This window comes from Brassica oleracea, chromosome C5, assembly GCF_000695525.1.
Source record: "Brassica oleracea var. oleracea cultivar TO1000 chromosome C5, BOL, whole genome shotgun sequence".
NCBI lineage: Eukaryota > Viridiplantae > Streptophyta > Magnoliopsida > Brassicales > Brassicaceae > Brassica > Brassica oleracea.
Genome location: NC_027752.1, coordinates 12,571,885 through 12,583,867, shown reverse-complemented (window position 1 = coordinate 12,583,867; position 11,983 = coordinate 12,571,885). Strand labels below are relative to the sequence as shown.

Genomic DNA, 11,983 nt, shown 5'->3' with positions numbered 1-11,983 from the left:
CTAGTCCAGACATCTCTGGACCCCCGCCCTCTCACATAGTCCCTACTCATAACTATGTATACATACATATATATATATATATATATATATATATATATATATATATATCGCATCTCTTAACATCACACAATCAAATCAACGATTGAATTCTCTATATCCCTAATTCCAGTTTACAATGAATAAACTGACTAACAATCAAGACTCAGACAAACTCAATTCAAACAGACGGATCATGATTCGAAATCTAAACTACGATAGAGAGAATTCTACACTGGTACGTGATTTACGGAATAGACTCTCACCTTAGCCAAAGTTCAGAGACAGAACATGAATTGCTCAAGAGCGGATATGTCTCCACTAACAACACTCAGAAAAGGTGTCTTCGTATTAATAATAGTGTTAAATGAAATGTGCTCCAATAAAATCTTCATACGCCATCAGTTTAAGTGATGCACGAGCAACTCCAAGTCTAGGTTGGCACAAGATTCAACTATACACATGTAAGAACTCGATGAAGGTTTATGATATACATGTAACTTGGATCACAAGTAACAGAGAAGGCAACACTTAGCCAATACGGCTTGGATCGCGATTGATGCCGACGGCTTGTACGATCTCCGGTGATCATGGCACGACATGCCTTGTTTCTGAAATGACTCATGGCTAACGACGGTATAGATCGGAGCCGGTGGTGGCTAGAGATGACAAACGTCAACGCTCGGGTTGCCTCATCTCCACTTCTCTCACGATTGAATCCATAAGAGAGCTACAGCCATGGCTAGCCGATGGTAAGGGTTGGTGATCTCCAACACGTCATGACCTCTCCGGTCAACCACGATCCAATGAAAGCACTAATGGTGGCTCCAATGAGAAACACTCCCTCTCTGATGATTGACGGTGCTCCGACAGTGGACGACAACAATGGCTTCGGTGTAAAGCAAGACGGAACAAGGGAATATGGCTGAAATGGTGATTACGGCTAGGTCAAATAGGAGAAAGGGAGACGCGTACACTGATATATATATTGCACGGTTTGACCAAAATGTAAGGAGGGTTTTAGTTATAATTATTATTGTACTTGTAATTGTAATTAAACCAAACCAGTTTTGATAAACCGGGTCATTACAATTCTCCCCCACTAATAAACAATTCATCCTCGAATTCAAATGTCTAACCGGTACCATCTTGAAAAAGCTTTGGATTGTCAATTCTCATGAGTTTGGGTTTTCCAGTTTCTTGAATTTTTGTCTCTCTCTTAACGAATTTTTGATCACATGGTTATCATCCACTGAACCGCTTTCACTTACCGGTCCAAAATCTCCACTGGCTGATAAGGTGCAGACAAATACTTTTTTTCTTCTTCTCTTGGTGGATGCTGCAACATGAGCTATGCCTCTCCTCACAATTTTCTTTAATACTTACACATAAAAAAGATCATGAAAATCCGACAACTCTGCTGATAACTGCAATTTATAAGCATTGCTCCAATCCAATCCACAATGGGGTACGATCTCATATATATCGGCTTAAGCCTTTTTCGAATCTAGATCCTCTCTGAAATGTTTTTTTTTCAGGTATACTAAGTCTCCTACTTGAAACTCCAAGCCTTTACAGCGCTTATCTGCATAGCTCTTCTGGCGGTCATGGGATTCCTTAAGCCGAAACATTAGCATCTCAACCTGATCTTCTCTTGAACCATTGTTTGTTATATGACACGTCACTCCCCACTTCTGTCCAACAAGTGATGTACAATAGGCCAAACATAAAGTGCCTCGTACGGTCCCATCTCAATACTCGAAAGATGGCTATTATTCTAAGCAACTCCGCGAGTAGTAAATACTTCCCCTGGCTTCCTTCCCAATCCAAAACACACGCCCTGAGCATAATTTTCAAGGTATGGATAGTCCTTTCTAACTGACCATCTGTTTACGGATGATAAGTTGTACTCATGTGAACTTTTGTCCCAAGTGCCTTCCGAAAGGCTCTCCAAAATGCAGATGTGAACTTGGTATCCCGAACCGATACAATACAGGCAGGAACTCCAAGCAACCTCACAGTCTCTCTGATGTAAATCTGCGTCAACCGATTAGCTCTGACTGTCTTCTTAATTACTTAGGAAATAGGCTGACTTGGTAAGTCTATCCAGGACTACCCATGTGGCGTCCTTTCCACATATGGTGATTTAAAATCCAATAACAACGTCCATAATCACCATGCCTCATTTCCACTCCCGCAAAAGCAAGCTCAAAAATACATGATAGATAACTGATCCTCTGACATAGCCATCTGACATGTCTGACACTATGACGCAATGAAGCTACAACTCTCTTCATACTATACCAATTATAGTTAAAACTTCATATCTTTGTACGCCTTGGTGTTCCCGATGGGTAGAGAAACACGAGTGATGTATTTGCTGTATGATCCCTTTTCTTAACAGCTTATCGTCCAACACACAACTCGGTTTCGGTACAGGTACATCCCGTTCAACACTTATGATAACAATACTCCCAATCTCGATCGTCTTACAAAGCCATAACGATAACATGCGCTTGGGGTATCCTCCATAGCAAAACTGCCTGCTCCAAAGTCCCAAGGCCATCTGTCTCTCCATCGACGGTAATGGCACACAATCTGAGACTAGCAAATATCCCAGTAAACTCATGAACCTCTTTGGTTCCTGATACGTCGCTCATGTGCCTACCCAAGGCATTTGTCACATGGTTGTCTTTACCAGATGGTATGCAATATCCAAACTGTAGCCTGCTACCAACTCAATCCAACTGCACTGTCTAAGTACAAGTTTTAATGAATGAAGATAGATTTCAGCCTCCAATGATCCCAGAGAATCTGAATTTCCTTCCTGTACAATTACAATCTCCAAAACTATAACGCAAATACCACTGCAGCCACTACGAATCATGAATAGGGTAGTGGGTCTCGTGAGGTCTGAACTGATGCAATGTATATAGAATGACCTGATCCTCATGCATCAATACACAATCCGCAAACGCTCATCATGCTCCCTCTACTCCAAGAATAACCCAATGGGGTTGTCGATGAGTACAATCGCACACTTGTCCAAGTGTTCACGAAAGACATCATTCATAAGCTTCTCAAATGCTATCAGTGCATTCGTCGATCCAAAATGATATCACCAAAACTCATAATATCCATAACATATACGTAAACCCACATTCCGTATATACTCCTCAACTATGGCAATCTGATGATGTCCTGATGCCAAGACAACCTTCGAGAACCGTGAACCTCCATGCAGCTAATTCAACAACTCATCAATATGATGGTTACCATGTTCAAGTCTATGTAGTCGATACAAAGCCTGAAAACTCCCATCATTTTTTTCTTTACAAACAACACTGGTGCTCCACACGGCGACTTACTCGGCCTAAATAAATCTCTTGTCCGATGAATCTTCCATATGTTCTTTCAGCTCATCCATCTCTGCTGGCGCTAATCGGTATAGAACTCGTGAAACCGGTGATGTCCCTGACTCCAACTCGATCGTAAGAACATCTCCTCTGGCTGGTGACAGCCCTTCCAAGGCCTCAAATACATCTCCATACTCTGAGATAACTAGAAGATCATGTAACTCATGTTGACCATCGAAATGATCACCAAAATCCATTTACTCCCCATATCCAATAACTCCTCTGCATGTAGCATGTATGCAAATAAAATCTGCTCTGCTCCAAAAGTGTGAACTCTTGCCCTCAGGCAATCCAACAGTACTCGATGTCGTGATAACAAGTCCATCCCAAGAATGATATCGCAAAACAAACTCCATCTCTAACGAGTCTCTGAACCCATCGGCCCTCCAAGCATAACTGGTACACAACAATCAATATAAATAGCTCCCAACGTTTCTATATCAGCTGTCCGAACTGGCACATCTCTGAAATGATCAACACTGGCAAAAACTGGAAAACATACCAAGTGTAACTCCGATATAACACAACGCAAGTTGTCGCACCCCAATCCAAAAGCGATCCCCCACGAGTTTACAAAATAATCATGCCTCCATGGCAGTAACTCTACTCATACACACGAATAACACATGTCAACTCATGGCTCACATCTCATACCACATAATCTCCAATAACGAAAACTCGTGGAGAGATGGCTTGAAGTTTGGGTGGTGGCAACAACGTCACACATCCACATGCGGACAATCTCTGAACACGGCTGAAGAAACTGATACACACCTGAGCAATCTATCAAACTGTGACATCATCCATCTCTCGAACATATGGCTGAAACCTTGTTAGCTAGAGAGCGGATGACGATGATAAACTCATCGTCAATAAAAAGACACTTGGGTTAGAAGTTACTGAACAGAAAGGTGTTGTATTTTTCTTTCTTTAAAACTCCCAAATCCCCAGATTCAAAAATCTTTTAAAATCGATTAAACAAAATTAAAACCGAGTCAAAACTGAGTCGAAACCACGTTCCAACAAATCGCCATCCCGGGTCAGAGCTGGGACGGAACCCCGCTCTGATACCAAATTGTAACACCCGTATTTTCCGAAATAACTTAAATAAATAAAAAGTCTGAAATCTCCATTTATTACTTCTCAAAAGTCAACTCCAAAGTCGTAAATCCATTATGTTGATGATTGTGTTGTGAGAAGACGTAAATGTAGGAGAAGACAGATCCACTGACAAGTTAAAGAAACATGTGAGTTCCAATGGTGACGACGAGAACATTGCTGAACTTGAAGATTTTCGAGAGCAAAGAGAGTGATTTGGTATAATGATCTCTTATTTTCCACCCTCCGGGAATGAATGTTGGTACAAGATATATATACAATTACTAAACCAACTGAAATCAATTATACCAGCTAATCTACTTAACCGGTTTACATCTATACATTAATATCCCCCCTCAAGATGGAGATGCATAAATGTTGATCACACCCATCTTGCTCATGTTATTCCCGAATGGAGAAGGATATAATGATTTGGTAAGCATATCAGCCAGCTGATCTCCCGTACGTACATACATCGTCTTCACAATCCCCTTCCCAAGACACTCTCTAATCTTGTAGCAATCAAATTCCACATGTTTAGTTCTTTCATGGAAAACAGAATTGCTTGCAATGTAGAGTGCAGATGTGTTGTCATCATACAGATATGCTGGAAGAGAGAATGGTACGCGCAGATACTTCAGCACGAGTGAGCCATAAAATCTCCTTACATGCCACACACATAGCACGAAACTCAGCTTCTGCAGAACTCAATGACATTGTATCTTGCTTCTTAGAACGCCATGATACCAACGAATCACCAATGAACATAGCGTACCCTGTGACTGACCATCTATCATTAGTACAAGCCCCCCAATCAGAATCAGAGAAAGCCCGCAATGAAAAGTTGTTATCTGTTCCATATAGCAAACCTTGACCAATAGACCCCTTCAAATATCTCAAAACTTTGTGGAGTGCAGTAAGATGCACATCACGAGGTTTAGAAGCAAACTGAGAAAGTTTGGATACTGCAAAAGAGATATCTGGCCGTGTGATGGTAAGGTATTGAAGCTTGCCTATGAGCTTTTGATATTGCTTTATATCTGTCAAAACAACTCCTTCTTCCTTCGAAAGCTTCTGATTTGGTTCCATGGGTATAGATGACGGTTTACAATCAGAAAACCCTGAAGCTGCCAACATATCTAACACATATTTCCTCTGGCTGATGGTGATTCCCTCAGTTGATCTCGCAACTTCAATGCCAAGAAATAATTTGGGAGGACCAAGATCTCGCAACTGAAACGCCGAAGCGAGTTGTTGAACCAAAACTTGAGCATCTTCGATACGAGTACTAGCAATAATAATATCGTCAACATATACACTCACCACCAGAAACATACCATCACGCTCTTGAAGAAACAAAGTGTGTTCACCAGGGCATTGATCAAATCCAAGAGCCATCAAAGTTGTAGAAAACTTGAGAAACCACGACGAGATGCCTGCTTTAACCCATAAATCGATTTATGAAGCTTGCAGACAGCCGTAGATGATATTTCTTCACCTTGAATTTCTGCATAACCCGGAGGAACCTTCATATATATTTCTTCATCTATATCGCCATTCAAGAAAGCATTGGAGATGTCAAGCTGTCGAAGAAACCAATTCATTTTTGCAGCAAGGGAAAAAATCAACTTCACAGTCACCAACTTGGCTACGGGAGAGAAAGTGTCATTGTAATCTATTCCCTCTTGTTGCGTGTACCCCTTAGCAACTAACCGTGACTTTGGTCTCTCGACAGTTCCATCAGCATGATACTTGATTGTATGCAACCAACAGCTACCTTTCCCGGAGGTATTTCAGTGATACTCCAAGTTTCAGTACGAATAAAAGCTCCAATCTCCTTCCCTATTGAATCACACCATATCTTATCTTCTAAAGCCTCAGAGATTCGTGTAGGAATCTTCATAGGAGTAATGATATTAGTGAAGGCACGAAAAGGCTCAGATAGATATGAATAAGAAATAAAATTGATAAGAGGATAAGGAGATGTGAGTTTTGGTGTTTGTGTGGGCATAGAAAGGTCAGATAGATGAGTAGAACTATTATTATAGCAATGAAAGTCCTGCAAATGGGAAGGATTTTTCTTTAGTCGAGTGGATTTTAATTTAGGAGAACCTGAAACCACAGAAGATGACTCATCTCGAGGAAGATGAGCATCAGAAGATGTGTGCACAAGAGGCACTGAAACATCTGTATTAGCAGGATTATGAAGATGAGGAAAGAAACTTTTGACATCTTCATTGATGTGTGAAGATGCAAAAGGGAAAATATCCTCATAGAATATGACATGTCTAGAAATAGAAACTGAGCGTGTCTCTATATCTAGTAGTTTGTAACCTTTATAACCAGCTGGATATCCTAGGAAAACACAGGCTTTGGCTCTAGGTTCAAACTTGTTTCTAGATTTAGATGAGGTGGAAACATAGCATAAGCAACCAAAGGTTTTACGTAAATGATACTCTGGAACCTTAGACGTAAGTTTTTCATAAGGGGTTTTGTTTCCTAATACTGGAGATGGTAAACAATTAATTAGGAAAGTAGCAGTTAAGACACAGTCTCCCCAATATTCTAAAGGTACTCCAGATTGAAACATAAGAGCCCTAGCTACATTCAACAGATGCTGATGTTTTCTCTCAACTACTGAGTTGTGTTCAGGAGTTTCAGGACATGAATGATATGATTTAATGCCTTTATTATGATATAATGTTGTAAAATTCAATTCATTAGCATTATCAGAACGAACAGCACACAACTTAGAGTTCAGTTAATTCTCAATCATTTCAATATAACCCGGAAAGACACGTAAAACATCAGACTTTTGTTTAAGCATGTACATCCAAGTTGCTCTATACTAAAATCATCAACAATGGTTAAAAAAAATACTTGTAACCATCTATAGTTGGAACAGCAAATGGACCCCAAGTATCAATATGTATTAATTCCAAAGGTTTGAACAAAGATGATTGCGAGAAACAAATGGAATGCGTTTTTGCTTAGACAAATGACAGTTATGACAAACTTGAGAATGTTTTACATCTTTTTCTTTAGGTATAAGTAAAATATCAGCAAGAGAATTAATTTTCTTCGTAGAGGGATGTCCTAACCTTTTGTGCCATGTCAAAGAATCAAGGACCATGCTAAAACAGACAGAGACAATACATGGACCCTGACCAACGAGATTAGGATGCGATTTATTGTGATCTAAGACATATAGGTTGGCAACTTGACTACCTTGACCAATCATCAATTCCTGAGTAAGAGCCTGAATGAAACAAGAATCAGAAGTGAAACTAACTTGAGTATTCAGAGATTTAGTTATCACACTAACACTTAAAAGATTAAACTTGAATTCAGGAATATGTAGAACACTATAGAGAGAGATTGCATTAGTGAGTTGAATGTAACCAGTTCCAGATATTCTTACAGTGTAACCCTTAGGTAGAGTGACAAAGGTATTCTCTAAGGGTTGATAATCTCTATATAAACTCCTATTATGGGTGACATGATGACTAGCGCCTGAGTCTGTAATCCAATCACTAAGAGACAGCTCAGTTCCTCGAGGTATAGTAGAAGTCAACATGTCATAGTAAGAGAGATTATATAGTGATAAGAATGTACCGGAGATTTGAGAAACCATTGGTACAGAGGATGATGTTGAGGCGATAGACTTGTCAGAACATGGCGAGACCCCAGAGGACTGAAGTTTAGAGCTGAAAAACGCAATCATTTGTTGGAGTTGATCCTTGGTCATGTTGTTACTCACATCATCAAATCCCTGATCTTTCACAGGCACATTTGATCCTACAGACGCCAAGTTTGTATTCCCAACAGAGTTGTTCTTCTTAGCTGGTGGATGTCCTGGTGGATAACCATGAACCTTGTAACACTTATCATCCGTGTGTCCAATATGAGAACAGTGTGAGTACTTCGGTTTCTGATAATTGCCATGAGTAAGCAAAACCGGATTCGGCTCCATGAGAGGTGTTTGAGTCTGGAATGCAGTCAGAGATGGAATCATTTTCTGCGTTGCTCCGAGCATCCTTTGACTTTCATCCTGATCTAACATATTATATATGTCATTCAGCGCTGGTCTTGGCTTCATGTTGAGAATCTGACCACGAACATTGTTGAAGTTGTCATTTAATCCCATAAGGAATTGTATGATCCTGCTGGTTTCGACATCTTCAAGCAATTCTTGAACCTGATCACAGTTACACTTCTTCACAGCGCTCGACTTTGTGTTTGCCAATTGCTCCCACAGAGTTTTCTTCTTCGTGAAGTAAGTCGAAAGATCCAGGTCACCTTGCTTCAGTGTCATAACAGCTTGCTCCAACTGATACTTCCTCGGCAGATTATTCACTTTGAAGCGGCGAAACAAATCATCCCACATCTCAGCAGCATCTTGATAATACAAAATACTATCATATATCTCCTTGCTAACGACGTTAAGAATCCATGACTTCACCATACTATTGCAACGACTCCAGATTTTAAACAAACGATCATCAACAGACAGCCTAGGCATAGATCCATCAACAAAACTCAACTTATTCTTCGCTTCTAGACTAATCTTCATCGCGATCGACCAGCTATTTTAGTTAGTTCCATCAAGAGTATGAACTACTATAGTCAGACCTGGATGATCAGCAGAATGCAAGAAGAATTGACTGTGGATGCTATCGAACGAGTCCGAAGGCTTCAGCTGTGAAGTTAGCAATCCCAGAGTCATCGATCGTTGATTTTGTTGCGGATTTGTAGATCTGGAATCCTGGTGTAGATCTGACGACAGAGACGTCATCAAATTTAGACATATTATGAAAATAGATACTTTTGATTTTCTTCTCAAAAGCTACCGTAGATATACAATGCTCCCATCCCCAAATCGGTCCTCGTCTGAGGATTCATTTGGGCTGTCTGTTCTTTGCGAACCCTCCTCTTTCTTTGGCACTGTAGTTAGTGACTTATTAACATCCCTCGCTCTGGGTGACCCACCTGGAGAGAAGCCAATAAGAAAGAATGACTTATTTTCACCGCTAACTCTTCGTTCCGAGTCGGCAAGAGCAATCAGAGTTTAGGAAAGCATTCCCATACTTTCTTCCCCATTTCGACTTCAATCGAGCTCGCGGAAAGTTCAAGATGGATGATCGGAGTCGGTAGTGAAGAGAATCAGATAGAAATTGAAGAAAACGAGAGTGAAATCGAAGAAATCAGCAGAGTTTGCTCTGATACCATAATAGAGATCGAGAGCAAAGAGAGTGATTTGGTATAATGATCTCTTATTTTCCACCCTCCGGGAATGAATGTTGGTACAAGATATATATACAATTACTAAACCAACTGAAATCAATTATACCAGTTAATCTACTTAACCGGTTTACATCTATACATTAATAGTGTGCGACGATGGTTGAGAGATCCCAATAGTTTCTGTTGGAATATGCAGAAAGCTTGGTGCTTTAAAGCCTGATGTTTAACCAGTGAAACGCAACAAAGTTAAGATCCCGGTTTATGAGCTGACTTCGGGTTCAGAGGAGGATTAATGTAGTTGCTTTCCTCTTGGAACAGCTTAAGCTCATTACAGAACCCATCAGAGCTTTAGCTGCAGATCAACCGACAGTCGCTGCAGAACAAAGAAAACATCAAAATCATGACACTACACGATTAAAAGTAACTAACTAACTTTTACAATCAAGAACACAGCTTTACAATCAAGAAACCAAATTTACAATCAAGAACACAACCAAATTAGCTGGAAACAGTGATAATCCGACATAGATCAGAATGAACCTCAACCACTGTTCCACCAATTAGATTACCCACAAGCTTAATTACATAACTAGTGAGGATTCAGAGAGATTAAGAAACTAATTGAATTCACCGATAAGAACATTTAGAGATAGTTCGAATCTTAACTTCAGAGAGTAAGAATCAAAGCTGGGAGATGGGAATCTCTTACCGAGACGAGAGATCGAGGAGTTAAGATAGACGAATCTTAGATCTCTCCGAACCACACGCATGTTTTCGGAATTGTCTTTTTTTTTGGATTGAAGATTGTGTGTTTTTTTTTCTTATTTATTTTATTTATTTTTGTGAGACCGTGTGTCATTTAACGGTGGCCGTTGGACTGATGTCATCCGGTCAGCTTCTTCTAGAAAGTCAACTAAATTCTTCTTCCAAAGTCAACAAAAATTAACTTATTTTGTTGATTATTAATGTTCTTTTTTTTTTTTGTTAACAATCGGTGAAATTAAAAAATTCTTACGTGGTCAATAAAAAAAAAACTGTTGAAGAAATGGTGCTCTTGAATGTTCTCTCTTCTCTGCTTTTAAATTTGCATATGATATGGTTTCTTTATTTATTTGCATTAGTTAAAACCAAAAATGATGAACCGGTTAGTGTTTGGTTTGCTCTCAACCCTCCTTTTCCCGCCAATCTCGTTTTAACTGATTAGTCTACTGGAAATTTTTATTTGTTTTCAACTATCATTCATGAATGTTTGTAACTTGTACGGGTTTAAGACATTGTTCTTCTTCTTAAGCATTTGTAACTTTATTTCCTTGTAGCAATATCCTTTTCATGTAGTATCATAAGTAGGCCTCAGCATGGATTGGATATCCGAGTTTTAAAAAGTTTGTGATATGCTTTGTATGTCACATATATCTTATTTTTCGATTTGCTTTGCTTCAGGAAAAATACGGATATTCGTAAAAACTGATACCCGAAAAATAAATTGATATTTGTGGATATTTACGAATACTTACGGATATCTCATTTGTTTTAATTTATACAAATATTTTTAAGAAATCGATACAAATTTGTTTTGTAAAATATTTTTTTGCATGATATATAAAATAAAAAATTAAAGAAGTAATGAATCTACATATTTTGTAATTTTTTAAAACTTAGTTAACAATTATAATAAACCAAAACTTAATAAAAAAGTTATAATTGTCATCAAAAATTATTTTCCTTTTATGTAATATTTTTATATAAGTAATAATGTGAATATATTTGTCAAATCATATGTTAGAATAATAATTATATAGTTTTATACATTTAAAACTTTAAATATAATCAAGATATACATGTATTTATATATTACCGGATACATCTTCCTAAAATTTTAATATTTGTGATTTACTTTGATTTTAACGTTTATTGATTTTTAGTATTTGCTTTACTTCGAAAGTTTACGGATATCCAGAATTTTTGGATCGAATCGATGCCCAGCCCTAATCATAAGCAACGGATGGTGTGTCTTTTTCTGAGCAAGCTTTGAGTCTACTGGCTAAAGCACGCGGGTTCTCTTTGTGTTATATACCCTTTTTTTGGTAAAATCTTTGTACTTGGCGAAAACACTTTTGAACGAGGATAAAAACTTAATAAGGTGGAATTACTGATAAAGAAGAAACCGGAGCTCGCATAATCAGAAGTGA

At 38.7% G+C, this 11,983-nt stretch overlaps 1 long non-coding RNA gene across 1 annotated transcript; it reads right to left on the bottom strand.

The window, feature by feature from the left end:
* Positions 1–9,806: 9,806 nt before the first annotated feature.
* On the bottom strand, positions 9,807–10,608 carry LOC106293375. The gene is made up of 2 exons (XR_001260454.1): positions 10,504–10,608; positions 9,807–10,167 (listed from the first exon to the last, which is right to left on the bottom strand). It is a non-coding gene; the product is annotated as an uncharacterized LOC106293375 (long non-coding RNA).
* Between the last annotated feature and the right edge of the window lie 1,375 nt (positions 10,609–11,983).